This window comes from Vicugna pacos, chromosome 25 (assembly GCF_048564905.1).
Source record: "Vicugna pacos chromosome 25, VicPac4, whole genome shotgun sequence".
Classification (NCBI taxonomy): domain Eukaryota; kingdom Metazoa; phylum Chordata; class Mammalia; order Artiodactyla; family Camelidae; genus Vicugna; species Vicugna pacos.
Genome location: NC_133011.1, coordinates 23,714,138 through 23,734,579, shown reverse-complemented (window position 1 = coordinate 23,734,579; position 20,442 = coordinate 23,714,138). Strand labels below are relative to the sequence as shown.

The following is a 20,442-nucleotide window of genomic DNA, read 5'->3' as shown; positions in this document are numbered from 1 at the left end:
AAACTGAAAGTGGAGTTATAAAGAGGCACACAGCAGTAGACAGTCCATCCATCATACAGGTATAACAGGTGGAGATAACCTCAAGAACATAGATAATAAAAAGTAGCAAAATAATTAGGAGTTGTCGAGCATGTGTTATCTGTATGTCTAGTATAATTTATCTGCTGTAACTTTGTATAATTTAAATTTTAATAGTAGCTGTGTGTAATTAGCAGCTGGCAAGTTTCTTACAAATTTGACAGCTGTGGTGAGCAGGTACAGGCTGGCCCCAGCACACTACTGCTTCTATCCCACCATTCTGGAAGAAGTGGGTTGTTCAGGGGCAGAGAATGAATTGTGATGGATTGTCTCCCAGACTGAAATTTTCTTGAAGCTATGTCTCATTACACTATTCATACTCCAATACTCACATGCACATCACTATATACTCGTAGGAATCAGAGGTGGACAGGGTCACTTGTTTTTGTTTTGTGTGTGGTTTTTTTTCTATATATATCTTTATTTCAGCTTTTTAAAAATTATTATTTACTCATTTATTTTTTTGTTGACATATAGTCGGCTTATAATGTGTTAATTTCTGGTGTACAGCATAGTGATTCAGTTAAACATATATATTTTCCTTTTCATATTCTTTTTTATCATAAGTTGTAACAAAATATTGAATATAATTCCCTGTGCTATACAGTAGGACCTTGTTGTTTATCTATTTTATATATAGTAGTTAGTGTCTGCAAATCCTAAACTCCCAATTTATCCCTCCACTCCTTTCCCCCCAGTAACCATAAATTTGTTTCCTATGTCTATGAATCTGTTTCTGTTTTGTAAATCAGTTCATTTGTGTCCCTTTTTTTTTTTTTTAGATTTCTCATATAAGTGATATCATATGGTATTTTTCTTTTCTCTTTCTGGCTTACTTCACTTAGAATGAAGATCTCCAGGTCCACCCATGTTGCTGCACATGGCATTGTTTTATTCTTTTTATGGCTGAGCAGTATTCCATTGTGTGTGTGAGTGTGTGTGTGTGTGTGTACATATATATTATATATATGTATACACACAATCTTCTTTATCCAATCATATGTCAATGGACATTTAGGTTGCCCTGGATTAAAACTCCCAGTCCTACTCTCTTCCAGTTGCTTTAAGTGCTCCCTGTCCACCGAGCCACCAGTGGTGGTGGGAATGAAGCAGGCAGGAAAGTGTGTTTTATGGGTCACTCCTAAGGGCCACCGCAACTTGGAGATGTCTGGGCTTGGCTGATCTTTTGATTCCATGAATGGATTTTAGCCCTGATATTCTGAATGAAACTTAAGGATTTCACATTTTTTTCTTTTTTTTTTACAAATCTGTTTCTCCAAATTCATATTGAAATGTGTTAAAATGATTTTTCTATGACTTTCTTTTGTTTCTAAGTACTCTGTTCTCTGTTCAACTAAGCATTTCCTCAAGGAATCAGGAAATATTTTATCAAAAGAGCCTAGGAGTGCTAGAATGCTGACTTTAAACCACACGCACACGCCTACCCTCCTCGTGCAACTTCCCCTGCAGCCCTTATATATATTGTCTTTAGCAATCCTTGGGGTTTTCCAAACTGGTTTATGGTCAGTATAATCATTAGAAAGCAGACTTCGTTTCAATTAAACATTTTTCATTACAATAATTAGTCTACTATGTACTCATTAAGTAGAATTTTCTATCATTTTCTTCTAAAACACCGACTTTGTTTCACAGCCTTAAACTGTCTCAGGGATCCTCCCACGCCACGTACTTCTTAACCTCAATTCAAATGCACCCTCATTTGAACATTAATGAGCTCAGTCTTTTTCTCTTCTTTTTGGAGTCACCAGTATTACCCAAAGAAGCAGTTTCACCCACTCCTTCTTGTTTAAATGAAAATTTCCTTCTATCATTTTATAGAAACTGATTTTCAACTGTTGTCACTGATGGATATCAAAATACCAAATGTATATAGTTGAGGATACATATGTGTGTATGTGTGTGTTCAATTACACACAGGTGGCATTTTGATATCCACCATTGAAAACATTTGAAAAATCAGTTTCTATGAAGTTTGGGAGCTAAATTATACATATAAGCTGACTATCCAGATCTATATCTAATCAATTACATAGTTTGTATACATATGGTTACATATGGTATATAACATTTGTAATGCATGCTATATATGTCATATTATATATATTCTGTATTTTATATGTTAATATGCTGTATACTAGATATACATAACAAATATCTATATATAAACTATTGTGGAAATGATGTAATACCTCTCTCTATAAATATTGTGCTATGGCAATAAATTATGGTAGTTAAGCCAACATTAAATCAGAACTGCCTGGGAGCTAGTTAGCAATGCGGAATCTCTGGTCATCTCAGACCGACTGAGCCAGCCTCTGCATTTAGCCAAGGCCCAAGTTTTGATTGTTCAGCATCACTTTTTCCCCTTCTGGTAACAGGCATTTACATTTCCTTTAATGAGCTACACTTCCCCACTCTCACTACGTGTAGCTTAGATGGGGACAGTACCATTCTTGCCTCCAAAAGTAAGAACGTAGCAGAGGCGTAGCCAATTTTCATAGTCCATTCATAATCCAGATCGGTCCTGTGAGATTCAATCTTGTGGCTACTATTGCAATGTTTAGAAAAGAGAAACTCTGTTTCCACTGGATTGTTTTCTCTAAGGATTTTATGAACCCAAATATTCCAGGAGCCATCTTGTGGAGCTAGCTTATTCTGAAAGCAAAACTAAACATAGAGGCTAACAGTCTATAATGATGAGAGAGACTGCATCAGAATTTCCTCAGAGCTCCTGGGTCCAGTTTTCAGTTAAATAGGTCAATTCACTTCTTTCTCTTTGAGCAGGTTTGGCTGGAACCATATATATAACAAGGCGAAGCCAAGGCTGGTGCCTAGTTGATTTGACCCGTGAAGATATAATGAGCCACTTATCGACTTGGAGAGTTTACTACATACCCAGAGAGCAATCCGTCCCCAGGTCTCTGTCCTGTGCACACAAAAGGATGACATCAAAACAAAAGGAGCCAGATGAATGAAACCCAAGTCGTGAAATACACTGTTGCTGAGAAGCCAGTTCGAGATGGCAGCTAAGAAGTTTTATATCCTGCATCTCAGCTCTGAAGAGGGTGGAACAAAAGTCCTACACTTCATCTGAAACCCAGGAGGCAAGAAGGGGAGATAGAAAGGCAAGTGGTAAAGGGTTTCATAGCTGTTTCTTAGAGACCTTTTATCCCCTCATGTTCCTGGGGAATCACAAGTTCTGCCAAGACTCAGAGAAGCTGTGGTCCAAACCTTTACCTATACGGATGCCAGCTGGATCTCCAGGGCATCATGATGGAACTGTTTCTTCATAAGTCTTGAGTGATACATCTTCTGCTGTGGACATTTGTCCTTATTTTTGTCAGCAGTACAGGAACCTCCTTCCTTAGTTTCAGGAGTTCTTCCCACCTTGAGAAGGAGTCCACCTCCCATTACAGAAACTAAATGTGCTGGATGCTTTCCTGTCTCCCTTGTAGCTTGGATCAAGCACATTACTTAGGATACACATGTGCTCACTTCCAACTCAGACACAGAAGTTAGTGTTGAAATGAAGCTGAGGCCACACTAATCGATCCCAACGAAAGTGATCATCTCTGTGGCATTAATACTGAACCTCTAGTGGCTGCAGTGGTAGCCTTCATTATCTGTGAAGCAAAGTGCAGTGGCCCAGCCCAGTGGAGGCAGCAGAATTAACTTCATCAGGGATTCAGAATGATTTTCAGTGGGGTTTTTTGGGTGCTCCAGTCTTTATTCTATCCAGGGCTTTCCTGGAGATTCAGTGAACTACTCAATAACCTTTAAAAAAACCATTTTATGTTTAAAATAGTCACAATGTGTTTCTCTCAGTTGCAGATAGGATCCCTAATTGGTACACCCTCTAACACAGCATTTCTATAACCTACATACCAACTACCACTTTCCACTCACCATCTATGTTATTCGGGCATTCATCCATAGGTTATCAACCATCTTTAAATGGGCTCCAATTCAAATTCTTCAAGACCTAAAGAAATGCAATTATATGAGGGCATGTCAGGTTTCATGATAGAGAATGTGTTTGATTAAAAATGATACATATTCATCTGGAGACAATATGGAAAAATATTAGAGCAGGAAAAAAACATCCAAAATCCTATCAGCCAACACTTGGGATTTTTTCCTTTTCAGTCACTTTTCTATGCTTATTTGTGATAATGGCATTTAAACAACTTCTTTCTTCTTTTATGAAATACAAGCATTTTCCAAAATATTAAAAAAAAAAAACCTCACAGGAGGTTACTTCGCCTATCGTGGGTTTGTAGGCTGTTTTCAGGATTGCACTATTGTAAACACTTCATATTCTGGATATCTCTGCTCATGAAGTATTTTTTTATATGTTTCAGGTGGTTTCTTAGCGTACATTCCTAAATGTGATATTATTAAGTAAAAGGATGTAAAACTGTCTTGAAGTCAGAAATCAGATTGCTTCCCAAAGGGTTGTACACTCTCACCAGTCTTGGATGAGCGTGCCATTTTCACTCTGTATTAACTAGCATTACATGACTCCAGTTTTTAAAACTGTGAACTTGATAGTCAACATGGTATTTTAAATAGATGAATGGCCAAGGGTAAGAAGAGACGATTCATAAAATGAGGCCAAAAAGGTGTCATAAACGGATGAAAAATATTCAACCTGATTAGTAACAAAGATTAAAATTACACTGATTTAAACCATGTTGAGGTAAAGGTTTTTAGAAACAGTTACATTTCATGGCTGTATCTGCCTAAGAGACAATCTGATAAAGTTTTTAAGTGATTATTTAAGCTAAGGAAGGGACGTATTGAGGCCCACACCTATGGGTACCAGGTGCAGCAGACCCACACCTATCTGTTCTTCATTTTTTCTCCTTCTAGTGACCTTGTGAGGATTTGCCCCTTATTTGTTAATATCTCACTGAACACAGTACACCTGAGGTAAGTGGGACAGGAGTTTTACAGCAAGGGATTTATTCTCCCAGGTCACATTTATCTTTGCTGGAGAGTGGTGTGTCTCACCCCAGGTGTCCTTGTCACTGACAGTAGCCCAGCAATTTTGTTGCTGTTGTTTGTTACTATAAAATGTCTTCCCTCTTCTCTTCTTTGCATTTTGGCTGCATCACTCGGTTTTCTTCTTGATGCATGTTTGTTTGACTGCTTGTTTCTTAATGTACATGCATTCCTCCTTCACTGTCCACTTAATCATGCCATTTGTAGCTGTACTGTCGTCTGAACTTACCAAACTTCATATTTTACATTATGTATCTCCCTCCCTCTTTCTCTGGGGTACCATAGACACCTGTAGGTCTCTTTAGAGCAGAGGTCACACACTAGTGCATCATGAGCCATAGCTTTCCGTAGATGTGTTTGCCATGAAATATTTAAACCTTTAAAAGTAAATCACCAATGCTTAAATATTGTGAGATTACATTTACAAGTTCAGAGTTCAGCTTCCCCTTCAAAAAAAACAAAAAACAAAACTCTTATGATCTGGGAACACTGAGCTCACATTTTTGCACATTAGGAATGGGTTTGACCTAAGGAGTAGCTGTGCCTTTCGGTGTGGCCCTGTGCCTTGTCACCAGAGGCTCACCCCATTTCACTGTTTGTATCTCTTTGGAGAAAGGCAATATAGCCTTTGACAAGCTCCTGCTACTGCTTATGCTGCTGATCCTCTGGCTTCAGTTTGAACACGAAGGGCCTAGAAATCTTACTTTCAATCAAGGAGTCTGATTTCACCAGCAAAAGAATGTTTCTTTTTTAAGTAAATGCATCCTGGTAAGCAGACCCATTCTGGAATTTCTACATTGAGGCTCCTAATTACTGGATATGCTACCTATAAAAATATGTATCTTAGGTGGAAACAAAGTAGGAATTTCTTTTAATATCTAAATCCAAGAGCAAGTATGAGGCAAACATTAGAACTAAGTAATAAGGATAAAATGTCATTTGCTGAAAATTTTTATAGGCTGGATACTGCCTATTACTTTAAATCCTAAAATTAATCCTAGGAGGTCAGTGTCATCATTTTTACTTTTTCATAGTTCTTACATTAATCTCTCCAACAACTCAGATTAAATTACTTGCTGGATGCCATCCAGCTAATAATTGGCAAAGTCTTTACTTAAATCCATATTTGTCCAGTTCTAATCCTAATACTACGGTGTTTATGTTTGTTGTTTTATTTAATATCTTAAAATATTAAGAAAAAAACAAACTTATTATGTATTGGATATAACAAATCTGAGTCAAACATGGGTTCTAAGGAGTGCCACCTGACGGGCACTGCCCTGCTGTGAGTTCACTACAACCAGTCCTAAACAAGAGCCTCTATACCAGGCTTCCACTGCCTAAGAGAGTCATGTATTAACACAGGTACTGTGTTATTTTCTTTATATTAACTAGCAGGACAATACTTTTCATTTTACTTAGAGGGAGGAGGTTAAGCTTGGCAAATAAAGGAAGACATTTTTGTAAGGATTGGCAAAAATCGGAGATTTATATATTGTGGCTAAAGCTGTATCACTTGTTTCAAAGTCAATGCATCATGGCTGGGACATTGAAGTGGCTCAGGGAGGGTTGCAAGGAGGAAAGATGGATTGATACAGTGTGCATTGTGGCTCTGTCTGTCTGTCTGTCTCTCTGTCTGTCTTGTTTCAAACACAGGCCAGGGAACTCTGTTCTCTGCAGTAATTATTCTGTGGCCCGAAGCATGAGATTTATCATTAATATCTTACCTTGGATCAGAAAACAAATTATTATTAGTTAAAAAGTTACCCATATTAAAAAAAAATAGAGAGAACCAGAACTATGTCCTGTATTTCTTGCCATTACACACTGACTTTTACAAGTTGGGTAACTGCCACTGGAAAGACTCTCTCCCTTTATAGAAAGTATTCAAACCCTGTTTTCTTTGAAGCTAAGACTCTTAAAATCTGGTGATCTCCAGTGCGAATGGCCCTTGGTGAAAGATGTCCTAAACAGACGATCCCTTGTAGTTTTTCGTGAAAATGTGATCCTCATCCTCTCTCTCCCCTCCCCCCGTCTCTCTCCCTCATGAACTTAGCCACGTTCCAACCTGAAGGCAAAGGCGAGCCGAATGGCCGTCCAGAGCCCTCACAGCCTTGTGAATCTTTATATTCTTGGACCAGATCTACTCCTAAGCCTGATTTTACTGTCTGTATTCAGTTTATAAGAAATAATTGGGTCTAACTGGATCCTAAGTCTTTAATCAAAACAAAGCTTTAGCGTCTCGTCATGAAGCTCTTTATGAATTAATTTGGAAAAATAGGAAAATTTTTTTTTACATAGTCAATAGTAGGAACTGGAGGAAATGAGCAGTTTCTAAAGATCTCTTTTGATTATGGGTGTGATCCAAAGGGCTGGCGGGCCTTGGGCTGGAGACTGCAACAGGTGCTTGGCAACTGGGAGGAAACTGGGTTCTGCCTTGGGGGTGCTGGGCAGAAGGGGGCTTGAGGGGACAGAGTGGAGCTGGGACAGTGGAGCTGGGACACTTGAGCACGAGTTGCTCAGAATTGGGCACAAAGCAAAGAGGAAACAGGGTATACTGGGTGAGCAATCAGGAACCAGGAGGCTACTGACACCCAAGGGCAAAGTCATATGAGGACTCCAAAGTGTGCATGGGCAGGTAGGCATAAGCTGAGAATGCCACAGGGAGGGAAAGCCGGGGAACCAGAACCTTGGCCAGCTGTGTGAGCACTGGCACCAGTAACTAAAGATCTTGATAAGAGGGGCCAAGCCCTGTCTATGATGTAGTTGAAAAGGCATGAGATGAAGGAATCTGACCTCAAATCTTTCCTGGACCACGCCCGGTGGCTCTGAACTTCTAGCCCAGTGCCCCAGCGCCTGGCACAGGGACAGGAGGAATGAATCACCACGAGGTCTGGTTTCTTACGTGCAGAACAGGGATTTTACCAGCCTCACAGGTAAATGCTATAAGGACAAAATGAACATACTGAAGGTATCAGGAAATACCTAATGTGACTTGAACAGGGGCTCCATAAATACCAATTCCTCCTTCTTCTTTTCAGTAATGATCTTTCATGTTTATTTTCAGCCGAAGCAGGTGACGAGGAATGATGAGAACAGGTAAAGGCCAGTGGTTCACACAGCTTGAAAGGGAAGTGAGAGGCAGGAGCGAATGCCTAACACTGATCCAGGGCTGGGAATTCGCTGGGAGACGTGGTTGATTTAAATTGTTGGTTCTTTTGAGAAGCAACTTCTAGCTGGAAATTCTTGTTAGGACAGGATTGTGGGACATTTTCTATTTGGAACTAAAATCACTTCCTGCTTTACACAATCCTGGTCGGTTTCTGTTTATGGTTCCTTGACTTTATTTTGGTTGTCAATGAAGTTTCTTTCAGGAGGAGATGACAGTCCGGCGGGAAGTGTTTACACTTGCAGTGGCAGCTATGAAGGGACAGCAGGATCTTCCTTAAGATGTGTCTGCAAAGTAGGTATACTGTTTTTACTTACACAGTGTGTTATTTCGGGTGGGGCTTCAAAGCCGGGGGGTTGATGAAGATAACTTTCCACTACAAAAGCAGTTCTAAAATTAATTTCTGATGATGTCATTCCCGTGGTTCTAACACTCAGTGATCCAGCATCCCACCTCTATACACTAGTGCCCCAGGGGAAAAGTCCCAGCTCCTTAATATGACAGACAAACCTCTGTGATCTGTCCCTGTCATGTTCTGGGGCCTCACTGGTCACTTCTCCATCCTTCACATGCTAACTTGAAGCCAAACTGAACTATGTAAATTTCCAACAATATCCTGTTATCTCTGCATCGTTATGGATGGTATTCATTCTGCTTGCAGTATTGTTCTCTTTCTACCCTGCTTATCTTCAGATTCCTGCTTGTGCTTTGCCTCCTAGTTTGGAAGTCACTTCTTCCAGGAAGTCTTCCCTGAATCTCCTAAAACTAGATCTACAGTCCTTTACACCATGTGCATCTATGGTACCCAGTGCTTATTCCTATTGCAGCAAAAAATCACGCTGTGTAGTAATTACCTGCATACTAATCTTTCCCACAAAACTGTGGATGTTTAAGGGACAAGAACTGTCTGATCAACCCTGTAGCATAAGCACCAGAAAGATAGTAGCTACTCAGTAAACATTTGTTAAATAAATGAAAGAATAACCTGATCTTTTTCTGTAATTTATTTTTTTTAATTTTTAACATTTTTTATTGAGTTATAGTCATTTTACAATGTTGTGTCAAACTCCAGTGTAGAGCACAATTTTTCAGTTATACATGAACATACATATATATATTGTCACATTTTTTTTTTGGTGTGAGCTACCACAAGATCTTGTATATATTTCTCTGTGCTGTACAATATAATCTTACCTATTCTACATATGCCTGCCAGTATCTACAAATTTTGAAATCCCAGTCTGTCCCTTCCCACCCTCCTCCCCCCAGCATCTACAAGTTTGTATTCTATGTCTATGAGTCTGTTTCTGTTTTGTATTTATGTTCTTTTTCTTTTTTAGTTTCTACATATGAGCAATTTCATATGGTATTTTTCTTTCTCTTTCTGGCTTACTTCACTTAGAATGACAAGAATAACCTGATCTTGAACAAAACAATTTCCCAATAACAACAAAAATTACCCCAAGCAATTTTGGTGAGAATAAAGCACATACTGGAGCATCAGTAACTGTGATTAAAACTAATTTAAAGTTGTGCAGATGCCAAAGAAAGCCTTTTAAGGCCTGATGACAAATGTATCTACATATATAAATATATATATTTAGATATTGTTGCAGCTGTTGATGGATTGCTATTATTCAACTTCTTCCCCTAGAGCCATCAAATGTAGAAAGCGCTAGCTGTGAACATTGATACCTGAAGGTTGGGATTGTGAGTGGAGCTCAGTTAGAGGCATGCTTCTCTGGACCTGAGTCCACATTCAGGAATTCCCTTGAATGAGTGCGTTTGGTAAACATTTATTGTGTAACTATTCTGTGCCCATCTCGAAACACAAGCGTCGGATCATTAATTCAGCGGACACGCAGAGCAAATTTGGAGAACTCCTATCATATACCAGGCACTATTGAGTGCAGGGGATTCAATAGACAGCAACAGAGTCTGCCTCGAAGAATGCCCATGGCAACAAGTGTAGCGAAATGGTGACAACAAAATGAAGCCACAGACAGACAGACAGAGCCTTGGTCAGCTTGGTGTGCAGCACTGGTGATTTTCATCGGCTCCTCCAAGCTCCCTTTCTCTCTTCTCTGCTTTGCTTGGCACCCAGGAGGGTGCTGTGATGGCTGCTCAATGGCCTGCCTTTCCCTCTGGCTTCATGCTGGGCTGGGAGGGCGCCAGTAGCAGGTTGGAGAAAGAAACACAGAGAGGTTAAGATGCTTATCCCCAGCCTCTTCCCTGGGCGGTTGCTGCTGGCTGGCTGAGCTGCTCTTGAACAAGTTTCCTATGAGGTGGCACTCTTGAAACAGCTTTTTAAATTCCAGTAACTGCTGCCTGGTTGAGCTTTTTTAGGCCTTAGGGTTCAGTCAACTGTTAAGAGCCGTGGGATACTGTGGTATCTTTGTGGTTCCCCTCACCCTACTGACATCTTGTAAACAGTTCTTTCCTTTATCTGTTCTTAGACGTCTCCCATTCGCTGCTGACACCCACACTGGACAGCCGTAAATTATCAGGTGAAGTGGAGCCTTCTGCTGACCGACAATGCTTCACTGTTGGGTTAAACCTCTGAATTTTGGAGATTAATTTGCACCGTAGCGGTGCTTAATGCAGCCACCGACGTGGCTGAGGCAGTGTGTGAAGGTCTTAAATATCATCCTTATCTCTGGGATTAGATGAGACCATCCCAAGTGGGCTTGGAGGATAATCGGAATTTGACATACATGGTGGCTGAAGAAATAATTTGCAGCAAGATGCCCCTCTTCCAGAACCCTCTGGTGGACTGGGCTCAGTTAGGCACTAGATATTGAGAAATTTCTTCTTTCAACTCCGCTCAGAGGGTTTCTGCCAGATACACCGAGGGGCCCTGGTCCTGATATGCTCCCAAATTTGAATACAAAACTGTGTGGGAAACATTGCTTATCTTTCTGTTCTACTGTTTGCCTTCAGTGGAGAGTTGAATCTCACTAGAATATAAAGCAGTTTCATTCAAACAGAGGAGTTAAACTTTGGCCAGAAATTTGGCTTAAGTCACTTTAATCCACATGGATATTTACACAAATCCACAAACTATGAAAGTAAAATCATCAGGCTTTGAATTACCTTAGGCATGAGCTGTTATTTATTTTTCATTCTGTCTTCAGCAGATCTCAGACCCTAACATAAAGACTCAATAAACATTTATTTCATGAATAAGCAAATCCATGACTGAAAGAATAGGAATACAAACAAAAGTAAATTGGAGTAGCTTTCTTTGAACTTCTGCACACTTTTATTTTTAAGTAAATGTACAAGAATGTGTCCAGGCAAATGAGTGTTGTCCCTTAAAGTAATCACCTTGGGGTCGGGGTGACTAGTAGGTGAAGACATGTCAAGAATGCTACTGCTGCTTATAAAACCCTTTTAGAGTCAGCCACATGTTTTCCAAGAGAGTGGCAAATCTTAATACTTTGGGGAAAGGATTTAATTTTTTGAAACTGGTGAAAGTTATACAGAGTAATCTTTCATAGGTAAGATGAATGATCAAAGTAGGTAGTATAATATATATATGTATATGTTTTTTAATATGTATTATGTATGTGCTCATACACACACCACATATATATGCAAGCAAGGTGTGATTTACAAAGTAATGAGATAACTTTCTTCTTTTTCCTGATGACACTTAAATATGCTGGAAATCAACAGACTTCAAAGTATGGCAAACCCACAAATATTCTGAGCAGTGACTGCTTGAAAAACTGAACACCTAGTTTCCCAAGGTGATTACTCTGAAGAATAACAATCTTTTGAATGTTTAGTTTCTACCCTGTTTGCTGAATAAGTGGTACAGTACAGGGTCTGATCCTTGGTAAGCATCCAATACAAAGTAGTTGAATGATATGAAAGTATCATTTCTTTATAATTATACTTCTGCTTTCCCTTCCTCCCTCCCTCTCTTCCTTCCTTCCTTCCTCCTTTCCCTCCTTCCTTCTCTCTCTGTGCACCTTGCACAATTCATGGCACCTTTTCATTATGGAAGATCCTACTTTAAAAAATATTATGGTAACATTTCCCCATCATTTCTGACCTCCACTACTGTTTCCTTCCTGCCCTGTTTGGCACCCTTTCCACTGCATTGGCTTATGTTTATGATATATATGTGTCTATAAAAATGCATAGTGTTGTTTGGTGAGATACATTTTTTTCCTGCTTTTCACTCAACATTGTTTTTATCATATTTTCACTTTGCTGGATGTGTCTCCAGGGCATTGCTTTTAACTGTTGCACGACATACTGTTGCATCTGCTGATGGAAACCCAGGTCACTTTCAACTCCCTGCTACAATGAATATCTTTGCCATGTTCCCGTATGGAACTGTGGCTGGCTTTTGTCTCTGGGGAGGGTACCAACAAAAGAGACTGCAAATTTAATTCCGCTATGTTGTCAGGGTCCTCTTCAAAGAAGCTATACTATAATGTACTTCAACAAATAGTGCCTAAGAGTTCCTGTTTCTTTTCTCCAGGCCTATAGCTTCATTTGGAATTAGCCAACTTTTTCATCTTCACCAACCCAGTGGATAAAAAGTAGTTCCCATTATTGTTTTAAGTTGCATTACTCATACTGCTAGTGGACTGAAGTATCTCTTCAGATGCTTATGGTCCTTTTGGGGATCCTCTTCTGAACATGGCCTATTCCTACTTTTGCCTTTTCCCCCCTGCTTCGTTCCATGCCTGTCATCCTGTTGTTTTGCCAGAGTTCCATATACATTCTACGTTTTTAAAAACTGATCATCTGGATCCACGTTTATTCTTTTCTAAGTAATTCATATTCTGTGACCTTCCTTTCTTTTCTAGACCATTTGGCTTATTTGAGATGAATGAAGCCATTTAACAGTATATCAAAAGAGTTTTAAGGAATCAAGGCCATATTCTCATCTCTTTTGATATTTTTCCCCCATCAGGCTATTCTGTAGGGAACTTCTGCCATCAAAGCAGACTTCTTTCTGATCTATTCCTCGCCGACTTCTGTTTTCCGACTAAGGATCTCATCAAAGCTACTAATGAACTTAGGACTGGCTAGGAGATGAATCCTTCAGTCCTAAAGACTAAAGGTTAAGATGCCAAAGGAACCACAATATCTAAAGCAAAAGTGTTTTTTGTTTAGATTATTCTGCCTGTTCACATACATTTTTTTCCTTAGCACCATACACTAAAAACTTTGCATTTTATTTCAAAAGAAGGTTACATCTAAAAGAACTGGCAATGCAAAAAGAAATTTCTTCCAAGGGCACATTGTCCTTATCTGCTGGGTGGACTGAGAATGAAAGATTAACCTGATTGTGACCAAACACCTAGATCTTCCTTAGATGAGTAATGATGAGACAACTCCATGAAGAGTAAGCATCTGGGTAGCAGCAGCTCCTTACATCGATTTTTTAAAAACAACCAACAGATTGCTCTAAATTCAGCAACCTTGGTTGCACATAACAATGCTCATGAAGACACAGAAAATATGTGGACACAACAGTGGGTTTCTTAGACTGAAATTTCAGCCCATTTTCACCTGGCTTCTGATTCTGTCTTTAGGTTTCATCTTTCACAACCTTCTTAGACATTCCCCATTGAACGGGACCTCTCACAATTCCCTGAATGCTTGGGGGCATTCTTACTTTTATGCTCTCGACCCTGTGACATCTTCTTCTGGCATCTCCCACCCCTCTTCCCCCTCTTCCTGCTGCAATCTTCCCTATTCTTTTTTATTTTTTTTTCTTTATAGCTAATTCTTTTTTTTTCTTTTTAGTTATAGTCAGCTTACAATGTTGTATCAATTTCCAGTGTAGAGCACAATTTTTCAGTTATACATGAACATATATATATATTTATTGTGACATTCTTTTTCACTGTGAGCTACCACAAGATCTTGTATATATTTCCCTGTGCTATACAGTATAATTTTGTTTATCTATTCTACATATGCCTGTCAGTATCTACAAATTTCGAACTCCCAGTTGGTCCCTTCCCATCTCCCTCCCCCTGGCAACCTCAAGTTTGTATTCTATGTCTATGAGTCTATTTCTGTTTTGTATTCATGTTCATTTGTCTCTTTCTTTCTTTCTTTTTTTTGGAGTCCACATATGAGCAATCTCAAGTGGTATTTTTCTTTCTTTTTCTGGCTTACTTCACTTAGAATGACATTCTCCAGGGACATCCATGTTGCTGCAAATGGCATTATGCTGTTGTTTTTATGGCTGAATAGTATTCCATTGTATAAATATAACACATCTTCTTTTTTTTTTAACATTTTTTATTGAGTTATAGTCATTTTACAATGCTATGTCAAATTCCAGTGTAGAGCACAATTTTTCAGTTATACATGAACATGTGTATATTCATTGTCACATTTTTTTTTCACTATGAGCTACCACAAGATCTTGTATACAGTTCCCTGTGCTATATAGTATAATCTTGTTTATCTATTCTGCATATGCCTGTCAGTATCTACAAATTTTGAAATCCCAGTCTGTCCCTTCCCACCCCCTTCCCCCTTGGCAACCACAAGTTTGTATTCTATGTCTCTGAGTCTGTTTCTATTTTGTATGTATTTTATTTTATTTTATTTTATTTTTTATTTTATTTTTTTAGATTCCACATGTAAGCAATCTCATATGGTATTTTTCTTTCTCTTTCTGGCTTACTTCACTTAGAATGACATTCTCCAGGGACATCCATGTTGTTGCAAATGGCATTATGCTTTTGTTTTTATGGCTGAATAGTATTCCACTGTATAAACATACCACTTCTTCTTTATCCAGTCATGTGTTGATGGACATTTAGGCTGTTTCCATGTCATGGCTATTGTAAATAGTGCTGCTATGAACATTGGGGTGCAGGTGTCATTTTGAAGTAGAGTTCCTTTTGGATATATGCCCAGAAGTGGGATTCCTGGGTCATATGGTAAGTCTATTCCTAGTCTTTTGAGGAATCTCCATATTATTTTCCACAGTGGCTGCACCAAACTGCATTCCCACCAGCAGTGTAGGAGGGTTCCCTTTTCTCCACAGCCTCTCCAGCATTTGTCATTTGTGGGCTTTTGAATGATGGTCATTCTGACTGATGTGAGGTGATACCTCATTGTAGTTTTGATTTGCATTTCTCTGATAATTAGTGATACTGAGCATTTTTTCATGTGCCTATTGAGCATCTGTATTTCTTCCTTGGAGAACTACTTGTTTAGGTCTTCTGCCCATTTTTGGATTGAGTTGTCTGTTTTTTTCTTATTAAGTCATATGAGCTGCTTATATATTCTGATGATCAAGACTTTTTGTCAGTTTCATCTTTTGCAAAACTTTTCTCCCAGATGTAGGTTGTTGTTTTGTTTTGCTTATGATTTCCTTTGCTGTGCAGAAGCTTGTAAGTTTAATTAGGTCCCATTTGTTTATTCTTGCTTTTATTTCTATTGCTTGTGTAGACTGCCCTAGGAGAACATTTTTGAGATGTATGTCAGATAATGTTTTGTCTATGTTTTCTTCTAAGAGGTCTATTGTATCTTGTCTTATGTTTAAGTCTTTGATCCATTTTGAGTTTATCTTTGTGTATGGTGTAAGAGAGTGTTCTAGCTTCACTGATTTACATGCTGCTGTCCAGTTTTCCCAACACCATTTGTTGAAGAATCCTCCCTATTCTTGAAGGCTCAGAAAGCTGCCCAGGTACCACTTCCTTATGATGCCTTCTCCCCTCCATACCTAGATGTGACCTCCCTTTTCTGTTAAATCCCATGGCATTTAAAACATGGCTCTCACATGACAGTTTTTAAATCATCTATTTCCTGAAATTCTGCAGACTGGGGCTTTTGCCTTTGTTCACAGACTAGAGTTTAAACTCCATCAGGGCAGAACTTGGGTCTTGTTGATCTCGGTCTCCAACGATGTCTGGCATAGTGCTTTTCATAAAATAGATGTTCAAGTAATAATTTCTGAATATTAAATGAATGTCCAGGAGATCAACGAATGTTCAAAAATGCTGCACAGAGGATGAGGTAGAAATTGCTTCATATTACAATGGACCAAGGATGAGTGACAATAAAATCAGTGAAGACTGGGAAAGCCGGGACAGACCTTCTCAGTTTGCATCCTTGTACCATTCAGAAGGCTGTCATCCTGGCCCAGATAGCTCAACCACTTTCATTGTTATTTCCTCATTTGTATAATAGTTATATTAATATCATCCACTAAAGTGGTCTCAGTTAGAATTGAAAAAGATAATTTAGTAATTTTAGCATAAAATCAAAGAATTTCCTCAATGTCCATACCTTGACTGTGTGTTTGTTAGGGAAGTATTATTTTCATTAGGGTCTTCATGTGGGTTTAGATTATAATTAAAATGATATTGGTTGTAGATGGCATTTTGCCTAACTAAATGAGAGTCAGAGATGGGAAATATATAATAAAAAAACATTGGAAGGTAAAATGAAAACTTAGTAAATGTAATTTGAGAAGTTCTGTGTTAAAATAGAATGTACCCGAGTTCAAGAATAAAATTAGAAAATTGTTCTCATATCAGAGCCATTTCTTCAAATGTTACTGTTAATTGAGCAGTATTTTTCCATCTGAGAGCTCTTTTAATAACCAAATTGACTCTTTAGAGTTGGTTGGACTTTGTTGAAATCCTAGCCTTGGAAATTAGGTAGGGAAAGACTTTAATTTCATCTCAGCTTTCCAGACCATACCATTTTACAATGTTATCATAAATTAAATATATGCTTAAACAAACATGGAGTGCAGTGTCAAGAGCAAATTAATTCCATTGGGTGTCAGTGCTCAGATCAGCGAGCACATTCCCAGATTTATCTCCTACATTGCCCACATTTCTGCCAAATGTGTAAGAGAGGAAAGAAAACGCTAAGACTTTAACTTAAATTTTAGCATAGGAGCATGGAGGAATGGGATATGTATTTGAACTCCAGAGCCAGGCAGATGGACTCAAGTCCTGCCTTTATCAGTTATTTACTGTATGTACCTTTCAAGCTTTCAGATACTTCCATCTACAACATCGAAGTGATGTTAGCTACTTTATGAATCTGTTGTCTGAGTGGCCTGTGATCTATGTGCCAAGTACACACCATACTTGGTACTCACATCACAAAATTATCTTGATAGTTAATTGAAAGCTTTGAACTCAGAAATGCATCAAAGTACATCCACAGTCCTGTGAGTTTGAGGGAAGGGATATATCTTTGCATGCCTGGTGTCAAGCACAAGACCTATACATAGTGGTGAGTGTTAAATGTAATCAAGTGAAAAGGATTTAAGCTGTATTCTGTGGATACAGAGTGAAAGTTCTATCATCTTTCATGCTCTGTATGTATAGTCATCTCTTACCAATTCTTATTTGAGATGCAATGACATTTGACAAGGACCAAAGATCCAGGAATCCTCCAAGAGCTGGCTAACACCTCCACAGATTCAAGAAGGTATTATGACAAAGGGATATTCTAGGAAAAAATTATTGTTTACTTTTTAAAGACTTTCCACCAAATCCCAATAGAGTCTTCTTATCATACAGTGCTGTGAGAAAGCCTTTAACATGAGTTATAGTCAGCAGGACAGCTGGTCTCCTTGGCCTCATTTCTCTGGGTCTACACCCTAATCTCAACTTTCCATCTTAATGCTGTGATGATGAATAAAACAGATCCCAAAGAAAGAAAGGAAAGCAATTATTTGTTTCTGTTTCTTGTACTAATAATCCAGGAATATGGCCTGAGTTGTTCTTGGACTTGATCCCTGTAAAGCAACAAAACTTTTGTGGGGTAGATGTGTAAAAATAAACCCTGAATGCCAAATTTACTTCCTCACAATTGTCATCGTGAATTCAGTCTGCACCAGCCCCTCTGCATTGTCCCTTTTCCAACTGAATATATACAGGACTTCAGTTCCTGCTTAGTCCTTACTAGTTTTATCATCTTGAAGCAGTTATATTATTCCTGAGTATTAAGTTGTTTATCTGGGAATAGAGATATCTCACATCAGGTTTTTTTTGGGGGGAGTGGGTGGGTAAGAAAATGAAAGATTATAGAAGACATTTTTGGAATTTAACCAGTACTCAAAGTGTTAATTCACCTATAAAACCTTTTCAGATTAATTCCCTTTCCTATCCATCAGCCAACTTGACCTTAAGAAAATTTTGATATAAACAAAAGCCAGGAGTTACTTTGTGGATGTGTAGGAATGTGGAATATATGAAAACCAAAAGATCTCAAGATAATATGCCACCTGGATATCTACCCTAATGAACAATCATTGCTTTGTCTGTCCAGTCAGTCTTTCTTTCTTCTAGAAATTGTTTCTCCATCCTTATCTCCTCCTGGGAAATGGTATTTCTCTCATTTTAGCCATCCAGTTGGAACGAGAGCTGCCACTCCCAACCACACAGAAAGACCAGAGGTGAGTCAACAAATCGCGAGTGACATCACTCTCTACCTGACCTTAGCTGATCGGTCTGGGAATGAACCGTTCACCAGACAAACTAGAGGTCTTCGCCTGATTTTTGGATTTAGGCAAAGAGACAGCTGGAGTCAGTCATTTTTTGGTGATGCTAATTGAAGACTGAAGATGGAGTTGTTGCCAGATTCTGTTTCCTGATGGTGGGAAAACCTTTCCTAAGAAAATGAAGCCAATGTGTGAATAAATGATGTGTAGTACATTCTGGAGACATTGGAGTTTCTATTCCCAATTGATCCCTGGGCCATATTTGCTTTTTTTGTGGTTATAAGTCTTCCAATAAATTTTCATTTTTTGACTCAACTAGTTTTTTTTGTTGGCTTGCTGTTACTTTCAACTAGAAATAAATCTGCCTTAGGAAATTTTTTTTAAAAAATCAAGACAACAGGGCCCATAAGAGGTCTGAGAATGTGCCCAGACAGGAGATCCTGAGGTTGGGGCTGATTGAGGAGTAGCTGTTGCCCTTTCCTGGCTCTAAGAAGAACTAAATTGCAAGGGATTGTCTGGGGCAAAGGAGAAGATGGGAACTAAAAGACTATCCAAATGACTCTTCTGATCCTATGAGTCCAATCACAGAGTAAACAACAAAAATAACAAACATACACAACAAACAAAGAGAGTCAAAAGCCAGAGTCTATGACAGGACATAAGCAAATGGAGATTTGAGATGGGTAACGGAGAGGCAATATCTGTCATTCAAACACTGATGTTCAGGTACTGATACAGAGAGGCCAGTACTCGAATTAAAGGGTGACTGTGACTCCATCTGCAGAAGAAAGAGTTCTGCTGAATGGATGATATGGATGTAGACAGAATGTTATCTCATGTAAGACAACAATTTCTCTAAGAGAATATTCAGATGACAGAATTTTAATTCTTCACTGGTATTTTCTCTTGGTTCAGTGTAGGTACCTCTATGTCATAAGTGAAGCTCCTGAGTCAAGAAAAATCCCAGTGAAGTTATATTCCTGCTTGTAGAATATTAGGCATGTAAAAATCTGTATTTACAAGACCATCGTTTTCCTACACTGAAGGAATTCTTTAGTCTGCAAAAGACTTATCACAGCATTTCTTTAATCTAAAAAACAATCTCTTTTCAATATGGTTAAATATGAGTCAACTTGTAAGTAACATTTCAGGTTACATCCCTTACATGAAGAAAGGCAAACCCATAAGCACAATAAATTCTCCAGTGTATTTACTCTTGTGAGGTTTCGCTTGCTGTAGATAATCTATGAGTTCAAAAGCTGGACAAGAACCAGTCTCCTTGCAAATGAATTATATGCACTTTACTATTTTAACAGTTCTCGGAGTAATACCTACAAGCAAAAGGAAAAGGTTGTAGCATCTTTAGATGGGTCTTTAGCACTTGAGATCCAAGGTCACAGATTCATTAATACTGTGGCAAGGATTTTCTGTGAAAAATAATAATCACCATCTCTTAGGTGAGTGTCCTTTAGAACAGAAAGCATTTCATCATTTATATTCTTACAGGAGCCTTATTACAATCCTTTGAAGTGGGTATAATAGCCTTTGCAAGGATGATAAAATTGCAACTAGAACATTAAATGACTTGTCCAAGATTATTCATGGAAGCAGTACATGGAAGAGCCAGGATACACATCCACACTTCTTTATTTTTAAATTAAAGTACAGTTGACTTACAATATTACGTTAGTTTCGGGTGTACAACATAATGATT

General features: G+C 38.6%; 1 long non-coding RNA gene across 1 annotated transcript; it reads left to right on the top strand.

Annotated features, from left to right (window-relative positions):
- The first annotated feature begins 8,167 nt into the window (after positions 1–8,167).
- LOC140689119 (uncharacterized) lies at positions 8,168–18,855 on the top strand. The gene is made up of 4 exons (XR_012064001.1): positions 8,168–8,202; positions 8,468–8,566; positions 18,632–18,683; positions 18,797–18,855. It is a non-coding gene; the product is annotated as an uncharacterized lncRNA (long non-coding RNA).
- Positions 18,856–20,442: the final 1,587 nt, after the last annotated feature.